The 25523-nt window shown below is 39.9% G+C and overlaps 1 protein-coding gene across 2 annotated transcripts in view; it reads left to right on the top strand.

Annotated features, from left to right (window-relative positions):
• The window catches only part of lrfn1 (leucine rich repeat and fibronectin type III domain containing 1), an 89456-nt gene that overhangs the window by 56722 nt on the left and 7211 nt on the right, over nucleotides 1-25523 (top strand). For both annotated transcript variants that reach the window (XM_040181440.2, XM_040181448.2), the window contains one exon: nucleotides 11472-11576. The gene's annotated coding sequence lies outside the window, so the exon portion shown is untranslated. The remainder of the gene's footprint in view (nucleotides 1-11471; nucleotides 11577-25523) is intronic.

Below are 25523 nucleotides of genomic sequence, written 5' to 3'. Positions count from 1 at the left end.
TCATAATCCAATCACTTTCCTAGTCTGACAGTGAAATTCTTTTTTCTGAATCTAAAATGAGAAGCTGTCACCTTTTTTTTTTTCCCCCTCGATGTGTGAATAAATAGACTAAAATTAAAACGATCTCAACTCTATTTATTAATCAACACTGTTGTTGTTTAAAAATGAAGTACACAACTTGTCACAATGTTATGATTGGAATTTCTTGGTCAGTCACACACACGTGGCGACACACCGTTGCCACACTCAGATCTGCATGCATTGTGCATTTTGGCCCGAGGGCACCGCCAGTTCCCCCCCGCGTCCTCTCCTCCTAGCAAACGAATTGGAGCGAGCTGACCTTTTATCAGATATGCACAGCAAAATTGAATGCTTACGCTTTAGGAAACGACACGTTAGCGTGAATTTATCAAATGAATAGCAAATCAAATGAATGGCTGGTGACACCTATAAGGTGGTTCACTGTGACATTTTACTCATCTTCTCTCCGAGGCGTTACTTTCTGACATTTGCCCAGCGGACAAAATACATGTTTGGATGTGCTGCACCTCACAGTCTCTCCCTGGCTCCGATCCTCTGCGTCTACTTCTCTGCTAGCATGGAATGTATCATAGTTTTAAAAAGGGGTTATGGTTTTTTAAATGATTAGAGATATTTTTCCAGAATGCAGCAGATAAATTTCAAACAAAACTGAAAAAAAAGATCTGTTTGAGCAGCTGTTTGACAGAAATGCCACACTGTTTATAGTGAAGAAGCTGAACATTTATTCTATTAATTGAGCCGTCAACTGCTAACAATTTTGGTAAATAATTAAGTAATTTATTAAGTAACGGATTTTTCGCACTTTAAGGCGCACTTAAAAGCCTTTAATTTTCTCAAAAAACGACAGTACGCCTTATAATCCGGAGCGCCTTATATATGGATCAATTGGTTCATCGGTTGATCCATACTGGTTGTACACGGCGCTCAAGGCGCTCTGCCAAATATGCCAAAGCTTGGTCTACGACGGCGAGATGCTGAGCGGCGCTCAAGCGCGTGAGATATGGAGCTTGTTTCAGGGCGCGTCGGAGAAACAAAGCTGTCGTTATTGCCGAGCACTTCATGAGATTAAAGAGCGAGAGACGGTGCCCTTTTCTTTACAGTAGCTGAACCATCTTAACGGGGAAAATAAGTTTACTCTAAAAGGAGCCGTTGGCAGGCGGCGTGGCTGGAGAGCAGCCGAAGATTTAAGGCGTGGATGGCGAGGGGGGCGGCAGGAGCGGACGCACCTCGCAGCATCGATCGGACCCTGAAAGCACAGTCTCCACTTCCCCACACCCCCCCATCCACCCGCCCCGACGTCAAGCGTTTGACTGCAGTATCTTATGCGCCTTATAATCCGATGCGCGCTATATATGAAAAATGTTCTAAAATAGGTAATTCATTGAAGGTGCGCTTTATAATCTGGTGCGCCTTATAGTGCAGAAAATACGGTAATAAGTAATTTATTAAAATATATCCTCTGGTTTTAATGTTTTAAATGTCAGTATGTGCTCCCTTTCTCTGTTTTATACAATGTTCATACTTTAATGTTTTTGGATTTAGACAACAGCTTTCAATTTAACAGCTTAGGCTCTTTGCACTTGTTATGTATATTTTTCACTATTTTACAGACAACAATACAGAGTGAATTGCACAAATTATCCTTGGGTGATTTAGTAATGATATATTATACAATATAAATATAAAAAAAAAGTACAACTGTTTTGGCAATCAGTGTTTTGGAACAGAAGCAAAACAACACAATATACATTTACTGCTTTTCTATCTTTCAACATCTGACAAACAGCTTTACAATTTGCCTCTCAAACCCACAAACGCACCTACACACCCTCACACACACACACACACACACACACACACACACACACTGATAGTGGGCTGACTATTGAGAGAAGCTTTGGTTTCAGTGTCGTGCTCGGGAACACTTTGTCACCCCAATAAAGCATTATTAGGGTGAAAGGATCTTAAATGGAATCCTGACAAGTCAATGAAGTAATCAAGAAGAGTATGAAATGCCAAACTATAAAAAGGAATTAAAATGTCAAAGTAGCAGGTTATATACATTGTGCCTGTCTGAAAATGTATTTTGAGAGGTGTTTAAAAAACGAAGCTAAAACTCTTCACTACATTTAACAGTGAAAGAAATTGAAGGGAAAATAACAAGGACAAAATCAACATTTTTGGGCCTGACATCAAATATCCAGCTGGTGTTAAGAGACTTGAAATTAAAAGGGAAAAAGCATGGTTGATTTCTCAAGGTTAGAAAAGACATATGTGTTCAGTACGTTCGCTGGAGAAAGACAGAAAAGTTGTTACACATACATTAGGAAAAGATTTGAGTCCAAAAAACTCAAGAAAATTCTGCATGTTAATTGCTATTTCAAAGGCTGAAACTAGTGAGTGTTCACTGGGGAAAGAGATATATCCATATGCTGTGACCACGTTGGATCATCCAAGAATATTACCATGCAGAGATGAATAAGCCTGAGAGGGAAGATTTAAATAGCGAAACCAGTATGGTTTTAAGACATTGTCGGGTGTTGAAGGCAGTTCACTTGTTGTAGTTTTACATTAATCATAATGTTCTAACGATTATTGAACATTTGATGACATTTTTAATAATTAAATTACAGTTAGACATTTGTCCTTTTGGTCCTGTTTTTTTTATATTGATTGAAAGCACCTGTGCCCATTTATGCCAAGTAATTTAATGGGGAGGGAGCTGGATCCATCCATGAAAAACACCACACATAATTTACAGTCACCATCAGGGGTGCTCACTACGTCAACCTCAAAGACAGTACCAGTCGATCGCGTGCCATTGATTGATTGAAAAAATGACGCCACGCATGTGCAGATGACCGAAACTAATGCTAATGCTAATTAGGGATTCTTTCATACTAACGGACGCGTTTAATTTCATTCCAAAGCAACCCTGGCTGACTCCAGTAAGGTAATGACCCCCTCTCTTTGTCAGCCAGCACGGAGGGGGGTTGATCGCCATGAGGTGGGTTGATCGCCATGACCTGGATAGTTGAAAAGTAGCTCGCGAGCCGGAAAAGTGTGGTCACCCCTGGTCAAGATGATGCACTACCTGCAGCAGCAGGAGAAGTTATGGTCTGGACCATCGGGGGTCAGTAACTGTGACAAAAAGCCTTTTGTCAAGCCTTTCAAGCCGGATGACCTGGTCTGTGGCGTCGACCCGCCTCACTGGGATCAAATGGGTTCAAACCAGGCGATCGCCAGCACAAACAGCAGCACGCAGAGCTCGAGCAAAAGCGTCTCTCTGTGTCACTGACACAGAGAGACGCTCAAAACCCAATTTAAGCTTCTCTGTGCATCATTATTCATGGAAGGCAGCAGTTTAAGAAAACTTCGGAAAAACTGATTTTTCAAAAAACTGAGAAATAAACAGTTTATTTGAAATACATGATATAATGTTGTATTGTAATCAAGGGCACAGTACAGCTCTTGAAAAATATTTAGTCCACGTTATTAAATACTGGCTGACTGCAGCACACCGAGATCGAGGAGAGCTGCAAAGTGACATACATTTAGGTTTTTTCTCATGGCACTCTAAAATCTCTGAAGGACGACAGTGAACTATTGACGTTTTCAGAATCTAAGCTCTGGATATTATTCATGGAAAGGCTGAGCATATTTAAAAGGGTCTATTTTAACATTTCATAGAGTTCCCGTATCTCACCAGAGGTGACTTGTACCACCCCTCACAACGCAATATCCATTATAGATGGCTGGCTCAGGCAGGCCAGCGGTATACACATGTTTACAACTGTCAAATGCACCAGGAGGAGTCCTGGAAAAAATATCCAAGACCTTTTTGTAACTTTATCTCTCTAGTATATCAATAATACATACAGGTAAATGTGTCCGAGTGCACCCAATCAAAAACATGGCAGAATTCACACCCAAAAAGGGTGCTTGAAAGGTTGACTGGAAGATTTTTTCATCTAAAATTACATTTTTATTTCAGGAAAGAATTCAGTACATGGGTGTGGTGAAAAATAATTTAAGATTACCGTGAAGTACAAAAAGGTTTCCCTTTGTTAAACTCTGTTTTGGTGTGAAAATTCCCTCTGAGTGTTTCAAGACTAGGCAGAGCAGTGAGGCGTTATAGGCTTTTCACCTCTGAGCACATAGCTGCAAATGTGATTAATAGTTCATGTGTTGAGACTGGTGGTTCTGAGCATTTGTTGAGAGCAGGAGAGGTTTTTTTCCCCACTTATAAGACACTCGTGAGACTTTTCCGCCAAGACTTTTCCATCTTAAATTCAGTGTAATTTATTAAAGAACTGAAAAATAATTATTCAGTGTTTGAGAGGGTCCATGCTATACTATATAAGCAATGTTCCTATTGAAACAACCAGTTTTTCAATGAGCAGTATACATTAAATCAGTAGTTCGCAAACTGGGGTAGGCGGTGGTCCAGCAGGGGGTCGCAGCTTCATCATCAAAAAAAGATAAAATGTTTAAATTAATTGTTTTTTTTAAACAAAAGCGAATACATTTACTTATATATAAGTAATACAACTATTAAGTGGAAAAGTTAAGTGATCAAGTATTCATTTCATAAATAAAAACAATAAAAACATTTTCTTTTGTAGTTTTTATATTATGATGCAATTTTAAATATTAGAAAGCAAAGAAGGAATGACTCTTTTTTCTATGCTCTGGGTGGGGGGGTCTCACAATATCCCTTTATCCTCAAATGGGGCCCTGACAGTTTTGGAACCACTCCATTAAGCAAAGGTGAAGTGATAAAAGGAGCATTATCTAATAGCCTCTTATTGTAATCTACTGTAGACTAAAGGTCTACAGTCAAGTATCTGCTCTGAACGGCTGGACTCCTCTGAGCTACGTTCTAACACCCGTTCCACCAAAATGCCAACATGCTGATGTACACGTTTTTTTAGGTTCACCATCTCAGTTAAACTTGTTGTAGCATTCTAGCTCAAACCTGATGTTGGTAATTGAAGAAAAGTCAGATGATTGACACAGTCATCATCTAGTATGAAGATAAGTCGGTGTCTGCGGGGCTTTTTCTTTGAGGTAATGCAAAGTCAGGTCCAGATTCTCAGAAGCACAACTCTGCACCTAATGGGATCAAGTCGGTATTGTGCTGCTGTAGTGCTGCTTAAAGGAAAGTCAATAAGATAAATGATTTAATACATTTTTTTGGGAGTGCAAGCTGAAGAAATTCCATATATCATGTGACATATTGGGAACTGTCTTACATCAAACCTCTTCTGTTTGGTCTCTTCATCTTGACTCATGTCTCGACAGACACATCCTGTTACACTTGGCAATAAATTCAAGAATGAAACATGAGTTACAGAAGCCTGAATATTTACCAGCCTGGAGAGAATATGGATGTTTTCATGAGGGAAAAGAGATGAACAAATCTTTTTTTAACCTGTTTTATTGGTGACCGCTGCACCATCTCCATAACCTGTCAAAGTGACAGCTCTGGCAGCGCCTGGGCACAACTCAGACATTATTTGCAGATGGTAAATAAGGAAAAATATCTGGATAGCCAGCATGATTCATGGTTAGTCCCAGCTCATGTTTACAGACAAGTTGTCACATTCATTTAGCAAATTACGCTCGTGCTCGCGGCTCCGTAAAATGGTTTTGTCCTCCCACTTTACTGGTGGAAAGTGGATTGTGAAAAATAAAAGCGTTTTTCTCTCCTTAGCCTTCCGTTGATACAGTCCCTCCCAATTCAGCCCAATTTTTTATTTTTTTATTTTTTCTAGTTGATTTCAATTTATTGTAAAAAACGTTCAACCAGCCGAAGGCAGGTCCTGCTTTCGCATAACCCTGCTTGGAGGCATTTATGTAGCAATATATGGTAATACTTGTCGTACTAAGCCCTTGTAATCTTCATGCTTGAATTTGTGAACAGAGGGCCATGTCCTTTCTACACACTTTAAATACTGATGGCCTAATATAGACATGTGGAAGAAGTTGCTTAAATTCCACCGTGTGTTTAAATTATCCCAAATAGCACAATGCAGCAAACTGTGATGCTGCAGCACCAATGTGGAAGGGCACTAAATGCGAATGATTACAAAGTCAACAGTTACAGATTAAGGTAAGATCCATATGTAAACCCACTCCTGTATAATACATTTTCCTGGAGAGTGCAGACCAAATGCTTATGTAGCGGCCAGTGAACCATGAAATCACTTGGTTTTCATGAAGATGATTTGCATTCTCAGGTTAAAGCTCAATGGGGCAGGAGAGTACTTGTTAAAACCTTCGTTTGTTATATCAGATCCGTCTTTTCTTGTTAGACTGCACAATAGGATAAAAAGAAGACAGCAATACCACCTTAAACAACCATGGGGGGGATACACGTCTGTATTGTTCCTCATCATGAGCTGTTTGCAACATTCTGCTGCTGAGTTAAGGAAGTTAAATATGAACATTCAACCAATTAAGCCAGAATATAGCACGGCAAAAATACTCTTCAGATGCATTGTTGATTTAGATTATAGAAACAACGGTATGAATCTTTCACACCACTTATATAGCTTAAGATGCATTCCAGTATGTGCACTCACAGTCACATAGAGACTCAGCTACCTAACTCCTTATAAAATGTTGTCCCGTTGACGTGACATCGACATGATTCATTCTCAAAGATTAACTACCCCATGTGGTCTAGCAATGGCCCCAAAACCCGTACACAGTGAGATTACGCTGACCAAATTGCAAAAGTGTCCTTTGGGAATTGGGGAAATGTGAAATCTAATCTTTGCGATCAATTTCTTATGTGTTAGAATATAGCTTGATCACTCAATTACACTTGAATAACACTGAGAAAGTGATTTATCTTCAACCCAACGACAAGGAGGATATGAAAGCCTCCCCTGCTACCGCATAGTGTCATGTAAAATCAAACAATCACAACTCAAGTTGCACTTATTCGCTTTTTCAGGTTTGCTAGGTTGTCATGAAGATAAATCTTTTGTCATGTGCTTTAGTACTTTAGCACCATCTTGCATTGCGTCCCTATAACATTGTTGAACGCATTCAATATTTATTTTTAAAATCGTTGCAGCAGAACCAGTACTCGACATGTTCTTCTTCCTGGTCAAAACCTGGCGCCTACATTACCCACAATGCAACCCGATAGCTGACAGTAGGGTCCGAGAGAGTCGTTTTGTAAAGAATTAATCATATGTTTTATTCAAAAAGTGACTACTACTGCACTTTATACTCGATGATGCTTTTTATTTTGTAATATAAAAATGTCAGCAACACATTTTGTTTATTATTTATATGGGCTGCAATGTTAGATTAAATGATTCATTACTTGCCAATTGCTTTGATAATTGGATGTTTGATATTTAATAAGCTGTGACCTACTACATGGTTTTTGACTGATCTTATTCCTAAAATATGACCGGCCTTTTTTCCCAAGAATTTCGATGAAACTAGAGCCAAAATAATCGCAGATATTTCAGAGAGCAGATTTTGCTAACCAACAACACAATTAAGAGAATACTTCACTGACCTAAATATCCCTATTTTATATTTCATGTGGCTGTAGCTTTTATCTTAGACGACAAAGCTCTTTCATTATTTCCTCGTCAGCCATAGACTCGAGGATGTTTATTTGCCGCCACCGCGTTGGTGTTTTTTTTTGGTAGATTATTTGATCATAACAATAGTTGTTTGTCACAGGCCAAGTCGCGCTGGGGCTTTTCTGCCGCTTTGCAATGTTTCAAACGGAGAGCAAAGAGACCACCTCCATATATAGATTCAAGGATCCGACAGTGACGTGAGCTAAATCACATTCCTCGTCCAGACCTGTAACTCACCCCTTGTTGATCTGATCGGATGACGTCTGTATTAAAAGCTTGTTCTGCTTCGGCCAAAGCTCAACATGTGATCCACATCCCTTGTCTGGCAGAGACTAACCGTAACACAACAAGCTCAAATCATCTCTTATTGGCTTTGGCCTTCTCTTAGTAAACTCGCCCTTTAGCGGCGCCTGATTTATGAGTATTGATTGGTTGGGGATTGGGAGCACCCAAAAAACACACACACAGACACACACCATTCATCTTTGCTTGACCTCTAAGGCCAAATGTTTGGAGAGCTAATAAAAATAAAACTGCTTCAACAAGCAATTTTCATTGAAACTGTTTGCATCCCCCTTTGAAATGAAGGCCAGTGCTTCAACAGCGCTCATTACAGTCTGAAGAAATGTAGATTAGCTGGAATTCGACAAAAAACAGCTGCTCATCCTTTATAATCTCCTAATTTTTGGGGTTGTGTCCTCGGTGTCACCCAGATATAACATTAAATTTCTTTTAAACACATTACGGCTACACTTGGTGAGGTGTTTTGAAGATGTTCAGTTTCGGGGGCATTACTTACTCTGCACCCATATCAGGTTCATGTAAGTAGGCTTTGTGGGGAAACAGCTGCAGAAAACCTGTAAACACATACAGCAGCATGATCGAAACCTTGTCACGTGATCCTGTGTGTGAATCAGGTGGTTATTCAAAGTAAATCAGTGTAACGGCAGGAGGAAGAGAAAGAGAAAGGGTCCGACAGCGTTTAGTTTGGAGGATCAGCTGAGGATCAGCGTGACCTCACAGTCGCGTCATCTATCACGGCCACACCGCCGAACAGAAGCGACGTTTGCTGAACGCGTGGCTCCGTCGGTCCGCTGCTGAGTCATGTTGACATTGAGGATGTCATTCAATAAGCGTGTTAAAGACCAGCTGCTTTACTTTGATACCGGCAGCAGGGAACAGGAGGTAGTTTCTGAAATATTATATTCCAACCAAAACCGTAACTCGGGTCAGGCCGTTAGAAAATAGATAGTCCGTGCACACAAAAATGAAGACACACAAACCTCCTCACGTGGCTATGGGGGAATTCATTTCCCATACTGGCGTGGTCTATTGAATGATGTGGGTCAGGAAATGCCATCACTTCTGTCGATGTCTGGGGAACTGAGCACAAAAAGGCGACTGTCTTCAGTATGAATGCATTCAATCAAATCTATAATTGATTGAAGCTACAGCTCCAGCTGTTTTTGTCCCCTAGATGGTCAGCCGAATCTGATCTGTGCTGAAATGCCTGAAGGTTTTTACAGAGCTTTCTTTTACTGAGCAGGGAAATAAGATAACCCCTCACTTTAAGCCAGTAAGAAAGACAATTCTGACATTGTCTCTCAATCTGTCATTTGTAATCGTTTGTACTTAGACAACTGCTTGTAAATGGCAATTTTATTTCATTCCAATCTTTAAATAAATCAACGTTGTCTGATTTGCTGATACTTGCTGCAGCAAAGAGTATTTTAAGGAAATAGCCAAGCAAATCATGATGTAAAAGAGTACTCACAATCTGCTTTACACTCAACTCATGTACAGTTATATATGCAGCACCAGTCAACGGTTTAGACACATTTTCTTATTCACTTCAATGAGAAAGTGTGTCCAAACCTTTTATCGGTCCTGTAGAGAAATAATGCATTCACTGCGCATTGATGAATATTTACACTTGAAGTCAACTGTGACAATTCTAATGTTGCTCATTTTTTACACGTACGTATGTTGATTTCAAAACCTACTGTATATCTCAAGGTTAATGCTGTTTTCTTTTGAAAGAGAACGTTTCTCATCAATCATAAGAACATAATAACCTGACTGGCCCCTCCGTTGTTTGTTTGTCGTGCCTCACATGTGAAGTCGGTTCTGTGTTTTGAATCGACAGACAGGATACAACCAAAGAAGTGAAATAGGATGTCTCAGCCACCCCTGTTGTCAGGACGGAGTATTTCAAGTAGCAAAGCTGGCAGGGCAGGAGGATGACTGTCTTTGTCTCGCGTAGATAGGAAGGAATCACTGTGATGGATAATGACTTGACGGAGTGTGTCCTTTGGCCAAAGTTGCCTGGCACTGAGGAATTTTATTCTGGCTTTTCACTTCATATAAGGGCCTGGAGAGAAACAGAACCAGAAATAGAGAGGTAAAATCGTGTTGCTGCTGGGGGAAAATGGAGCGGGGAAGTGGACTGTTTGATACTGTGAAGTCTCCATGTTGGAGATTAAGTGAGACCGACTTGTCCTCGGCTGACAACGGACTTATCACACTGGGCCAGGTGATGATTTAATGCGTGGAAACGAAGATGGAACCGAACAAAATCAGTTGCTGGAGCGTTGTGGACAGGTGAAGGGGCCTCTTGTTCGATACAAAGGTCGTGCACCTCCCAGTGGTTGCTCAGCGTCACATCGTAGTCACACCACTCACTGTCACACTGTCGGAGTGGCCGCTGCTCCGCCATATTTACAAGTAGGATCATGCATGGCAATGACCTACACTAACTTCATTCATTTCCTTCCATTTTTTAAACTCTTTGACATGCGAGTATACTGACTGCAGCCCGGGATGAATTGAAAAAGATTGCAGTGACGTATCAAAAGCCCAAAAGCTTGCGTCATAAATACTTCATTGGCTGGATGAGTAGCTGAAGGTGACAAGCCTAAAGTCTCTCCCTGAATACAAATTGATGTACTATAAGGGTTGGAAGAAGAAGCTAAGTGGAGAATTCTGTTTTTTTAATGCATGAAGGCTCTCTGAAGAGAAACGCAAGCAATATGGTGATCTCTCTTGGGCTGCGTGTCGCTGTACTGCAGGCAGAGCTGTGACATGTCGTATAGCTTGTTTTGAATTTCAGGGGCAAGTGAGAAGCTCAAGGCCTGTGACCTTGACCTCCCTCTGGAGAGGCAAAAAAAATGAAAGCAACATTTGGCAGTAGAAATAGCCTCTTAAGTGAGTTACAAAACCCTCTCATCCATCATCGTCGGATATGTGTGTGGCATCGACCTCATGTTAAAGCATGCATTAATTATTTCGATCCATTAATCAACTTATTTCCCCAGACACAAAATCTCATCACGAGCTGATGATTTGCCCGTTCTTTGTTTTGCACAGATACGTTCCAAAGCTGTGTCAAAATATGATGAATTTTGTATCATGCTCCCATTTACACTTTGTTCTCCTTTTGCTACAATGACGCAGTGAAATATTAATGACAGGACACACATTCATAGCCGCGTTATCTCTAAGTCTGTTTTTCTGATGCCTCTCCTGCTGCTTATGCTTCTTTCCTGTTGTTTCATAATTAGATCAGCGCTCATATCGCACCCAAAGCTGCCAAGTGGAAAAAGGAGCAAGCCCAGTCAATGAGATTAGGAATGTATGATTGCCTCTCTTGTGTGTTGAAGAATGTTGACTCTTTCACCAGAATACTGGCTTAAGAATGATAAACAACCTAAAACACGATCAAAACGAGCTCCACGTGTGGCAGGGTTTTGCAGTGCAGTAAACTCAGCCACCTCAGCTGTTCTATTGAAATGACTAAACGTGTTTCTTGTCCTCCAGGTGGTGTTTTCCTGTGACAGCGGTAGCAGTGACCTGCCTCTCTGAGCACCATCCGATCGGCATGCTGATGTGAAACCTGCGATGGAGAAGGGGGCTTGATATCTGGTGGGTTTGTAGTGTTTTACAAGTCACTGCATATTGACTGTGAGCGGCTACAGCTCTGCCCCCCCGCCCCCCCGAGCTAGGAAAACGCTAATTATGCTGAAAATGTTGTGTTAGCAGTGGTGCATCAGCAGATTGAAGATGCAGTACTATGTGGATCACCGTTGGGAATTTGTTAGAGGAAAGAAACTGCAGGTGCAGGGCAGAACTGGGTCAAATTTTCAAATACTTTTCACCCCCCATTTTTCTGTAAATTTTAAAAATCAAAATAACCTCTGGCTGTATATGTTCAGAGATATTGGAAGCCAGACTCAAGCAAATGCAAACATTTAGCTATTGTGTACAGGGGGGCAGGTGTGATGAATATATATATATATATATATGTATGTAAAAACAACAAAATCGACAAGAACATTGGTCACAATTAGTGTAATAAGAATAACCGTATGTGTAGTGACTTTATATGCATAGACAGTGAAAACAGCTTCCGAACTTTATTTTGACAACAATAGATAATATGTACATACATATGTACAATTCTTAGCACAATGTGCATATAACACGGTCCAACAGAACATTGTTTTGGTATTACAGGGTTGTTGCACTGGAATTGTTTCCTGACAACACATGAACGTTTCAGAGTGATGAAACTGAACCGTTAAAAGTTTGGTTTGTGAACACAATGACGTCAGAGGTTTTTATTCCCAAGGGTGACGTATTTGCCTCAGAAATCAATCAGCTGATCCACTTCCTCAATACATACGTGGTTGTTGGTTGTTACTCACCCCACAATACCTGACTGAGAAAGCCTCACAGGAGGACTACGTCAAACTCTAAAATATAAAATACAATTTTTTTGAAGCCATACACATGTATTTTCCTGTATGAGTGTTTAAAAATGTTGTTTGAATCCTTAACTCGAAGGCTGTGATATAGTTTGATGCACATACAATAAGAGTGGCACTCTGTGGGCGTAGCAGGTGCCTGGTTGAGAGAAAGAGTGGCAGTGGATGCGCTCGCAGCAGACAGGTGTTTAGGTACTGGTGATGGGAGGAAGTTGTCAAGTGGTGACAGCGGGGGAAGGTGACGCTTGCTCTGTTTTCCGTAAGACCAACTGTGGGTATATTTGTATCTTGATCTTAGTTTACCCCTGTGATCTGGACGGTGCCTATTTGCTTCCTGACAATTCTGGTTTGATTAAAGGTTATTTTGGTTAAAACAGTGGTTTTGCATTTTGAGTCCTCCACCCTGAAACCCCAACAGTCTATTTCTAGTAACCAAAGTAGTTACTCTTTTGAGGAGTAATCCAGAAATATAAATAGTTACAAATAGCATGATTTTGTTTTTGAATTTATTGGGTTAAAGCAATCCTACGTTTGAGATTGTTTTGCTTAAATTTAGCCGAAGCATGTATAATTCATGATTAAATATTACTTGGAACCCCTCAAAAATGTACATTAACAAGTGGACAATTGTAGAAATGTTTTTCACGATGTAAGAGAATATTATTTAAAAACCTTTGATAAGAAAATATAAGGAGGCTACAGTAATAGTGTTTAATGAATAATCCGTATCTAAACGTGGCAAAGCACCTGGTGACTTGACTAACTTTGCCAAGTATTTCAAATTATTTGACCCATGTGTGGCACAAAAAGGTTCTAGCCGGAGTCGTAGTGCATCTCTACCCAACCTGAAACAGGCAATAAAACACGCTTCAGAACTCTGCGGCAGTACATAAACCCAGTTTCAGGTTTTTCAATCGTACAATATGTAATGAAACTATTAATAAAAACCCTGTACATGAGAGGTTAGAGTTAATGATCTGTGCTGGGTCTTCAGAGAGCAGTCAGCTGAGCATAATTGTGTGCATCTGAGTTGCAGCCGGTACCTGTACCCAGCTTAACATCTGCCTGGACTCCTGGACATCCTAAAAAAGGCATCGCACCCCGCATAGGCACAGTATCTGATGCGGCCTGCTGGCAGTAGCTGTACTTTTCCGAGGGCACAGTTTAAGGAAAAGATCTGGGTAATTCCCCTGGGGCAGTTCAGTAAGGAGGAACAGTGGGAGTCTATGTTTTTGTACCTACCTCTAACCCACTGTGGTCACAACCCCTGTGGTTTCTGCAGTCGGGGGGGGGGGGGGCTCATGCAGTGCGGACAACAAAGAAATATCATTGCTCCCACTTGTCCTCCTCTGGTTCAAAGGGAACGGCAGGGCAATGCTAATTAGCCAGCTTGTGTTACTGAATTGAACATAACTGCTGTTCCCTTCAGTGTTCCCCCTCCCCCTCATCGGACGCCTAACAAGCGGCGTCTACAACAGTCATGCATCCTGCATAACTCTGCATATTTTGTGCACGGTGAGACATCATGTTCAGCATGCTGTCCTAAAAAAGAAAAATCATTTCCATGGTTTGGTTAATCCTTTTTTAAGAAAATTGAATTCACCCTCTCTCATGTAATGGCAATTTGTTTTGTGAAAGAGTTCTGGGGCGTATGTATTCGTTCAACAGCAGAATTTCCCGGCACTCCGTCTCTGCACGTTCCAAATTAGGGTACTAAAACTGAGAAAACGGTGATCTGAAAGTAGGTAGTGAATTCATGTTTTTAATTAGCGATCGAGGGGAGAGCAAGCTATTATTCTCATATTCGAAATTCCGGTGGCTGGGTCTGCGCATAGTGCATACACACTGTGCTACAATGTGCATATACACCTTCCCTCCCCTGTCAGGTGTTCTGTGGTCTGCTTCTCTTGTCAAAGTAATCTGAGTCTTGCAGTCAGTGTTTCCTGGAATACCAAGTATCGAAGGCAATCACAGACGGTGTCGAGTAGCAGCTTGGAGTGCTATTGAGTTGTACGGCACATGTGACCATGTTAACATAACATCTCCGCTGCCGATTTTTCTTTCTGCAGCTCTAATCATCCCGAGAAATTAAGCTATCTGCTCTGTGTCATTCGCTGCTGGGAATAACAAGGGCTTTGTGACTTTCAAACGCCGTAGCTGAAGCTATTTCCAATGATAGTGGTGGAAAATATGGTGAAAATCAAACACACCTGCATGCGTGCGAGTCAGATACAATAGATGCATAGCTCCAGGGAAGTGGAGCTCAGCATCTGGATCCTTTCTCCCTTTCTCTCTCTCTCTCAGTCAAATATCTTTTTGTTAGTGCAGATGCACTCAGGGTTGACAAACACATTGAAGACTGAGTCACTTAAACAGCCTTGTCTTGACACACGGCTGACTCACAGTCTATTGATTTCTTTATAGATCATATTCTTTTGTACTGTTTGTTGTTATGTAGCTTGTGTGTTGAGGGAGGAAGGGCATTGTTTGAACTCCTCCGAGCCACATATGTTTGTCTCGAAGCTACATCCCATGATTAAAAATGTGGACCCGTGTTAAATGAAGGCGCAGCCTTATTGCGTAATGCTCATTAGTGACGAGAAACACAACCGAGTTTAAGAGTCCACTTACATTAATAACCATGAATAGCGGTATCATTTTTTGGGAGCGTGAAGCAGCCTCTCTCCCCGAGTGGTGAAACAGCGAACCCTTCATCTCTGTTGCCATGCAAGTGTACAGCCTGGAGCTCGTTCATTCAAAGTAAACGACGCATTGCATTTTTGATGCAACTTTCACTGCAGTGCTTGAATTCAAAGAGGCGAGCTCTTAACCTAAAAAGGTATCCATAATCAGTGAAAATGTTTCTGCTCATAGCTCTCCCATCATTTCATTCCCTCGTGTAGTAAAGTCAGCAGCGCATCACAAAGTGTAGAGTAGGACAAACTCTCCTATCTCTGCATTTAGTGAACTCAGAGGTAAAAGGTCAGTGACACACACAGAAACTCTAAACCCATTTAAATACATTTATTCTTTGAGGCAACTCCGACCCACAACATATCTGAACTAAGCTCACGTTTATTATGCTGTGTTGTGTTTATTGTATGAATATTGTATGATTAATGTATATTCAGACACAATCATACGTTTTTGGTGCAATCACTGAAATTTATTCTGCACTATTTTTTATTGAACTATAAAAAAAACTATTTTGAGATATCTACCTTTACACAAAGGAAAACCCTCTACCCCCCGTTGTGCAGAGACACACAAAAAATGCACCTACTGTGACCCTCTTACTTTTCTTTGATCATAAATGTGAATTTCTTAACATCCTTCCTCAAGTTTACTCGTGATGTTAAGTCGCAAGTATCGCTGGGCATCTGCACATTGCTGGAAACATCGGCGTGACAAGAGAGCCCCCCCCCCTCCTCACATATCACTTACAAACTACAGCGTTTGGGGGACGGCTGCATGATAGTGGCAGACGAGTCCGCTGGTTACGAGCCACATCTTCTCCATTGTCTAGCATGCTGGAGAAAGAGTGGGAGCCCCTAAAGAGGCCTGGCAGCGTCTCTGCTTCCATCTGCCTGCACGGCTCGCTGTGGAGTCCAGCTCGCACCACTTGAGATTATACTCACGTCCAAGCTGTTACTGTAATTTGCATTGGCTCACGGGCAGATGAGAGTGAGGTGGAGGGGGAGGAGCTGCGCATGAGGCAGAGATGTTATAAGTGGTCCTGGCAGCACAACGGGTTTTCCGGTGTAAAGTGATATGTACAAGTGGCAGCTATGTTAAAGTGAAATAATGTCTTTGAGCATGCTTCCCTGTTGTCCAAGATTTTTGTTTGTGTCAGTGCACAAAGTAAATTCTACAAATGTAATGTTCGGAGCTATCCCAGTCAATTTCACAATCGTTGTTCTCTGGCTGCATTATCCTCATTTCAGTCTCCTTGCTCGTCTCAAATGATCTTTCAGAATACATAAAACGAATTAAACATCCAAAGACCGTACGATTTGTTAGGCATTCCATTAATTAGGAGAGATATGTTCATTTGTTGTTTTCTTCATTAGATGAAAGGTCAGGCCACACAAACACTGAGAAAATAAGGAACATGAGTGCGGGTCATGGCGCAGGATCAAACTAAAAGACAAAACAGATTGGTCCTCAGGTACTGAGGCTGCGGCTGTATTTACAAACCATTTTCTGAACTAAATGCAGCAGCACTCAATGTGGAAGGAGCGGAAGATTTGAATATGTAGAAGCGGCTCATATAAGACCTTTTAAATTATATAAGCGTTTTCGCTCGATAAAAGGCAACAAAACCAAAAAAAGCACTTTCCCGTTCAATCGAGCTGGATGTCCTCTTATATCCTAAATTTCCAAATTGTATTTGTTATTTACTTGATAGCTTTTGGACAGCAATTTGGTTCAGTTACTAATTTATCATATTTACTAATTATATAGAGATTGAAAATAAAGAGCAATTTATGAAGATACCATCTTTAACAAATAGGTTGTGAACTATTCTTTTATGACACAAAGACCCTAAATGAACTTGGGAGTGAAATCACAATATTTAATGTTTCGGCTCCATCAACATTAGTCAGTGCAAATAATTCAGTGAATATACCTTAACTTTTTTGTTACATAATAGTTACAGTAAATATACAGCATTGTAAAGTCTAAAAACTGTACAATTTAAATAGAGTTGAGCTTCATTATTATAAAGACGGGGAGCTCCAATGCCATACTGGTTCTAATCATGTCAACGTCAGTAATCTCACACAGCAATTTATCCAAATTTGAACACTTTCCAACATGGATAAAAGAGTCAACTTTGTGCACAGCTATGAAAAAAATATATAGATAAAACAATGACGGATTAGAGAAATCTAAATATGCCTTTCAGTCTCAAATAACAAGCCTGGCAGGTTTGCAATTCGACGCTCACAGTGTAGGATGAGCTTTTCTGTAGTGACATAATTGCTAATTATTCCAATATGTCATGCATTGAATGCATTGACCTGATTTCCCTAAAAAAATGTAATTGGAGGCAGAAGCCAATAAGAAGCTAATTTACTCAGAAGATCATGCATGTCAAATTTTTAAACATGACTTCTGTTTTAACCTGGCCGGCACGGTCTGATGATAAAACATTAATTAGTTCATAATTTGATATGACTTTTCATTACACATGGAAAATAATGTATTGTTATCAAAATATCAGGTTATATGGAGCCATTTGTTTAATTAAAATCATTGGTACCGTTTGTTAGGGTAAAATTTATATTTTTAATTACTATTAGCACCAAGGCACTACGTGTCTAACAATAAACCATCGGTTTATTAATATCGTACGTACGTGCAGAAGGACGCGCGGATCAGCTCTGTAGATGTTCATTAGAAAGAATACAAATCAGGTTTATCAAGCTTAAGGATATATCATTTGGGTAAAAAACTTACGGCATAGGGCACTACATCCAAGCGTACTTGCACATTGATTAACATGAATCGCTGTGCATTTAGTGTGTTCCTGCCAGAGAAGTAGGATAAAACTAGCATAAGAACTTGTCAGTTTTCAATATGTACAATACTGCTTCCCAATTGAGCTTCCAGATGTGGCTGATTTCTGTGGCTAAAAGATGTCACTTTTAATAAAAATAAATTTACCTGAAGCAAATAATCTTAGCGGCCATTCTTAAATTTGGATCATATGGAGTTGGAAAATTTTTATTTGTATTGTTTTTAAGCATATTTTTTTTGGTCACTTCTTCGTTGCAGTTCATTTTTGGGAAATGTCCCCTGAACAAAAATTTGAATAAATTGTAAATTCAGACATTGTATTTCCACAGCTGTGATCACTCTCATCTATTTTAAGTCTTGCATCTTTTTAACAAATGCCTTCCTCCGTTTCATTTAGCTTTTTAGAGTTCCCTTAGACGACTCTTAAGCCGCAGATAAAATCGGCCTCACACATGTAAACAAACACACTTGTGTGTTTTAATATGCAGGGTTATTGCTGGCCAGCCAGCAAGTTGCCCTAAATTTACAGGAATCATCATTTTAGGCTTATATTTAAAGAATATTAAAAAGGCCCACCACATGAAAGTAAAAAATGCACGGGTCTAAATGCTTCTACAAAAGCTACAGTTTTACAAAATGTACTTGCGCATTGAGTAAAGGTGTATTTGTTTGTTTCTTAGCAGAGTCAAAGTAAACAGAAAAAGAGGCCGCTCGCTAAGTTCTTAGTGATAAAATGTTGTTGTTGAAAGCAGCTAGTGTTCACTTTAATTCACTTCACTCTCTTGGGGCAAAGCCAAAAGTAGATAAATATACAGCGTATTTGGGTACTTACTGCCACTGTGTATACAACGCAGGGTGCTATATTTGAGGCGGAAACGGAATTAGTGAGGCTCCAATGCCCTGTAGTATAGATATGAATATAACAAAGAAAGCAAACAATACCGTGTGTTGGACAAAAGTTCTGCCTAAACCTGCATGAATGTTTCTATGAAGTTTGTCAAATTGAAGCTGCGCAGTCCATTTAATCGTGTGCATCACATGCAGTCATAGCTGCCTCGTTCTGAGGTTGTAACACACACTTGTAAGCCTTACAGCCATGAGTGAATTTTGGCCACTGTCGTCTATTTCAATTAGAGCTGCGTGAGCTTTTTCATTATTGCGTCCATCCCTTACTGTAGATTTATTCATGTAGATCTTGTTGGTAATAAATCTCAATTGTGGCTGTTAATTAAATAATATCATAGTCATAAAGGAGAAGGTGTACACTGGGTATTTACTTTGTATTGGACTGAAGTAACCAAGTGATGAATGTGGTCATGTGTATTTGGAAGGGTCTGGTTGGTAAATCCACACAATGCACTATTTTAAAAACATTAAAGTCAAGATTAGAAAGCCAAGCAAGTGGCTTAGTCATAGTTGTGCTATAATGTAAGTGCTAAATAAGCATGCTAATATGCTCACAATGTGAGCATGCTGTCATTTATTTGATGTGACATTCACCGTCTTAGTTTAGCCTGTTAGCATGGAGCTGAAACTGGTCTGACTATAATTTGTGTTGCAGATGCTTGGTGATAAACCAGCTCAAATTGTGACCTGATGATGGTGCTAGATGAAACATTGGAGGAACATCCAAACTAATTACTATTTATCCTGAGGGGGATGTATTTCTGGAGCAAATTTAATCACAATCCATCCAATAGTTTTGGCTTAAAACTACCAATATGGTGTGGTTGTAGTCAAAGACAAAGCCTTAAGGAAACATTTACGTAATAACCTTTAACTCCCGGTGTTACCGAATACAAAGTCAGTGGATCACTGGAATAATTAGGATTCATACTCTATATGACTATAAAGGTTATAAATGACTGAGATATTTCAGTCTGGACCATAGTGACAATAACATTTGGGGGGTGTTTGAGACCAAGTGTGGATTTCTCTGCATTTGCTGTAGCACAAAGTGGCACCACAAGGCATTAATTCAGCAGGTCTATTCAGCTTTTCTACACAGGAGGAGTGAGGAGGTCATGGAGAAGTTGTGCCTAGGAATACATTTCCAGGGCAACTTGGGAGATAATGTGATGCATATGTCGGACAAAAAATGGGGCAGAACACGTCACCATGTGAGGACCCAACACAACTACATAGAGGAGACAGTCACGCTGCCGCGGCGTTTCTCGTCATTCGATTTCAAAACAACTAAACCTTGAAATAGAAATCCCATAAGCTGCCGTATCACCGTCCGTCCGCAAGTTGTTGTCTAGCAGCTCCTTCTTTAATCCTGGCTTGTTTGTTTGTCCGTGTTTTTTTTTTCTACAAATATCTTGACTGCGAGCAAAACAATACAAGGAAAGCATTGCAACAAATTTTTTGTGCCGACGCTTGGTGTTGAACATGGTACGACATAAAAATGACTACATAAAACATTTCGGCTCAGCCCTGGCAATCACTAATTCGATTTTATTTTTTTTAAAGATACAGATAAAGGACTTTGTAGTGAAGAAAATATTAGATGTAATTAGCTGCAATATCGTTATATACTGATTACGCTGCAGCATATGAAATACAATGCACTTTATGTAAATTTAAGAAAGATGTTACGGCCTCGAGGGTGATAATCTAATAGTATGATCATTTGTATATTATGCTAAGACACTGAGTACATTTCCTTTTATACTTAAAGAACCCTTTAATTAAGACTTTTGAGTGTTACTTTTATATTATTATAGTATTTTTCAAGTGTGCCATTGCTACTTTTACGTAAAAGATGCAAAAGACCGGCTTCCTCTCTCGGGGTGAAGCTCTGCAAAACCTCTCACAGCAAATCTAAAATTGGCAGATGACCAGGGCATCGAATTGTCTTCACTGACCTCTCTATTCTATTAATTGTGACAGCTAGCAGATGGACTGCAGTCACAGGTTTAGCCTTCTGTTGGGCTCAGTTGCGGAAGCAATTTGCACATGAAGTGGATTGACTGGAACAACAGCATATCTAATAATTGTATTATGCATCATATGGTGCCTGAGACTAATTCGATTATTTGGGTGAAGAAACCAGTGTATGTACATTAATCAGGATTCTGAGCCAATACGTTGTGTGTGAGTCTAAAAAAGCAAGAGAAAATCACTTCACAAGGAAAAGCAATCGCAGGTCGTTCGTGTGAATCAAGGTAATGTTCTCTGTTGATTATTTGAGTGGCCTGACACATATTTAGGGATCATTGAATAGCAGGATTATTTGTCAAGATTGTCGGATATGAATAAATGATCATAATCAAATGGTTGTCAATCATTTGATGGTCAATCTGATGGTCAATCATCTCAATGGTTCCAGCTTCAATGTCAATAGTTTCCGGTTTTCATCATCGTCCATGATAGTAGACTGGATATGTGGGGTTTAAAATTGTAATTCAGATAAAGAAAGAATGTCAGCTTAAGCCCCTGAGAATTTTTTTTGTGTTATTTTATGATATATGTACATATTTTTCAATTTAACAATTGCTTGATTAGTCAATTAAGTAATTGGAAGTTTCTATTTCTCTAGATTCAACAGATTACTTAGAACTATGTGAAATTGACATTAACCACATATATGTTTTCCTATCCCTTCCATGTTATTTCCTTTTCATATGTGAATAACGCTCATCATTTAGCAGGTTATCTTTAGGGGACACAAAACTGACACACCAAACCAAAATGATTAGCTGATTATAAATCTTATAGTAACTTAAAAAGCTTCATATATTTAGTCATTTGTAACTGTAGCAGCAGTTTGTGGATTGATTATGTTCGTTAGGAGAGACATTCATTTTAAAATGCAGGTAACTGTGGAATAATCCAAAGTAACACATTTTCTCTATCTTATTTGGAAGATCTCTTTCAATTAACGTTTATTGAGCTGCAATAGGTTGTTCTTCTCATTGAAAGTTATGAATAGGATGTAATAGAGAAGACCATCTTTGCAGGCATAGATGTTTGTAACATGCAAATGCTCCTCCTGTTTACGACCATCCCCCACGTCCCCATTGATGAGATGCGAGCAGAAATCCCCAGGCCTGAAAAAAACTCCATTTCGGTGACCACTGCTGGATACGGAGCCAACTGCTCTGAACCGAAGCTGTCAATGATTATGTCCGCATCCTGACAAGAGTGACATAAGGGCAGCCAGCAGTCCACTGCCTGCAACTCCTAATTGGCAGATACAGTTCCTGTCAAAGTCATGTCCAAATAGCATCCTTACCACACACCACCGTGAGACAGATGCTTTCCTGGCTACGGGAATTGTTTATAACCGATCACTGATGTCACTTTCAAAATATAACCCACTCGTTATAAATGTTGTAAATTCTATTCCATCTTATTAATTAAGTTGTATTTATTATACTGTTATGAGTGTGTTAGGTTATTAACACGTATGAATGCAAAGTAATTGCTAATGATGAATATGAAAACACAAAATCTTTACCTTTTTTTTCATTTTGTCAAGTGAAGAATTGCTCTAACTGCAGCATAGTGTTGGCCTGGATACTGGAAATAATCCTGTAGTGTCTGCAACATGTATTTTATTGCTGGCCCAGGACCTTTATGGAATGTCATTCCCTCGCCGTCTCCACCATCATTACATTTTCCCTCTCTACTGTCCACCTTTGAATGAAGGTGACCAATCCCCCAAATAGTTTAACATATCTAATAATACAAAAAAATACCCTCAAATTATAAAACAAGTAGGATTTTTCAGCAAGCTAAACGCATTTTGGCAGCTGATTTCACATTCCTGTAAAGTTTAAAGATGGTTGTTAACGGTCATACAGATTATTGTCCAAGACGTTGGTTATTTAACTACTAACTACTATTTGATTGGTGTATTCAATGGTTTTGAAACAAGGCTTTGTGTGGCTTAGTGACATTATGACAGTGATGTATCAGATTTTCTGCGTTTTTTGGTAATGATTCCATAATTGTTGAATTTATAAAAGTTCTTAGTTATTTCTCATTAGTTAATCATGACAATATCCTGGTGAATTCATTTGCAATTAAAATTCCCAACTGTTAGTTACACTAAGAGGACGTAACTGAGCCGGTGAGCAGGTGTTTTTTCTGGCCTATAAAGAAAGGACTGTGGGTTTTTTTCATGTATTCCATGACTTTCTCATACGTTGCAAAGATGCCTCATGATCCTTGCAGCTGCTTGTCCTGTTTGGTGACGAGCGTCCCCCATCTGGTCCAGTACAGAGCCAGAACCAAACCAGAACAGAACCAGAACAGAACCTGAACACATCAACATGCAGCGGAATGGCGTCAGGGTGGTTCGGGGGTCAAATTTTAATGCCAATCGTCACTCTCAAGCTTCATTTTACGCTCTACCAATTTTGGTTTCTGAGGAACCAAAGATCATTTCCGCGTGGCTTTCGTCGTATCCAATCACTTTAGACTATTCAGAAAAGTGGGCGGTACGACCAGACTCAGACATAGACAAAAAAAGGAAAAACTTTTGTCTGCCGTGAGGCCTTCACAAGAACCTCATCCAGAGTTTTTAAAATCCTCACCCTTTCAAAGGTGAAGCGTGAGGCATGTGTGCTGTCCACACACTGGGCTATCCGGTAGAAGTTTTTAGCCTGATATCTCCATGTTTATTGGATTTATAGGGCTGTTTGGGTTATTTTTTGAGGCGATTTATAAAATTCAAACTTTTCTTTTTGTGAAATATTGCTACATTTCTTCACCAGTAACGTACACATTGATTTTTCCATCATATCACTCACTAGGGTTCCCTTTTATCCTACAAAAATAAATTGTCCAAATCGATAAAGTAGTTTCAGTTATTTCACTTTTTATCATGGGTACGCCATCTTTGGAGCAGAGGCCAAAAAACTAATCTGGATGCTACGTGTTAACAATGCAGCAGAAGGAAGGTGTCTCACAGTCAGAAATAGGACGAGCTGTTTGAGATGGCATCTTTCAGCCTTCAGTTGACTCTCACTGCATTGGTTATGATGCCCTGAGACCTATTACTTTTAGTCATCTTTAATTGAGCAGTTGATTATTTTAGAAATGGTTGTGACGTGTTTTTTTTCGCTCCTCTTGTGTTTGCGGGGTCCAGTGTGCATTTTGAGGGATTGTGCTTGCTGATGTGAGAATTGCCTCTTCAGGACTATGGAAAGGTGACATTTAACAATCATATTAGTGTTCAGGATTGCATCGAGAAAGATTGGACAGTTTAATTATTAACAACTGTTTAAAGCCGTGATCCATGTCCGATCCTATGTTCGCTCTGATTGGTCCATTTCAAGAACCCTATTAGACCTCATGTAAAAGGAATGGTGCAAGAACTTCACAGGGTTACCATAAGGGGCGCAACTAATGATTATTTGAATTATTTATCAATCAATTAAATATTTATTTTCTTAGCAAAAAGGGAAAATTTCATTTGGTATAATAGCCCAGAGTAGATATCTTCAGTTACCTAGTTTGTACAATTAAGCTGTAACTGTCTCTTATCTTTTATTATTCTGTTTGGTCCAGTGTGAGTGGCTGCAGGACACTTACCACATGTTAAGTAGAGAAATGCAGAACTGTTAGTCAAGAAAAACAGTGCCTCCGAGGTCTGATTTGTCACCATGGGCCAACCCCACACAAGGGATAACTCCCGCTGGTGCAGTGGAAAACCAATGGCAGGAGATAAAGAAAAAAAAAGAAAACGTGAAATTTGATCTCTGCATTCACCCATTCCGAGCATCAACAGCAATGGGCTGCTGTAAAGTGCCTGGAGAGCAACTAGGGAGTTAGAGTCACTCTGAAGGACACTTTGACATCTGGCCAGTTGGAGCCACGGATTGAAGCGCCAACATTGTAGTTAAAAGATTAGCTTTTCTTCCATTAAGTCACAGCCATCCTAAATATTTCCTCTGTGTGAGGCGCACTCAATAGAAAACAGATATGACGGTTGATCCACATTTAGAAAGCTCCAGGTGTCCAGTTCACTCATTGCTGGCTCAGGGATTGCAAACGTTCTGTTGCACCTAATGATTCTAAACATGGGTTCTGAGTCATCTTCAGAAAAAAGTATATTAATCACCATCTCTCAGGTGTTGCTTTGTAACAACAGACGTAACAGAACAGTAGCGCTTTGTGATAGCTTGTGCTCCTGCATGACTTGACACAAAGAAAAAGGTAAACCTCACCCTGTTTTATTGATTTGGTGTCCGCCACTGATATTAAGCATAAAACAGAAATAGAAATGTGAGGCGGAGGTGCCGCTCTATTTTAATTCACTCACTCATACATCTGTTCACGTCCCTACTCATCTTCTCGGCACCCATTAAGATTAAGGCTTTGAGTTTCTAGCAGCTCGACATAGTCTTAATGCAATTCCAAGACCCACATTTCTAGACCAGGGTTGCCGTGGCAACAAAGCCCCCCCCTACCCTGAGATGCTGAAAGATCAATAGAGTATCCTCGACGGTGTGGCAGGAAAAGCTCCGGCACAGATGGTCCTCTGAGAAAGCATGAGCTTTGTGGCCTAGTTACCGTCGGAAAACTAACACAATCAAGCAAGATCATTATTAAATTGTAATTATACAAACTT

This window comes from Gasterosteus aculeatus, chromosome 1 (genome assembly GCF_964276395.1).
Source record: "Gasterosteus aculeatus chromosome 1, fGasAcu3.hap1.1, whole genome shotgun sequence".
Classification (NCBI taxonomy): domain Eukaryota; kingdom Metazoa; phylum Chordata; class Actinopteri; order Perciformes; family Gasterosteidae; genus Gasterosteus; species Gasterosteus aculeatus.
Note: the sequence above shows the minus strand (reverse complement) of the source record. Positions and strands in the feature narration are given on the sequence as shown.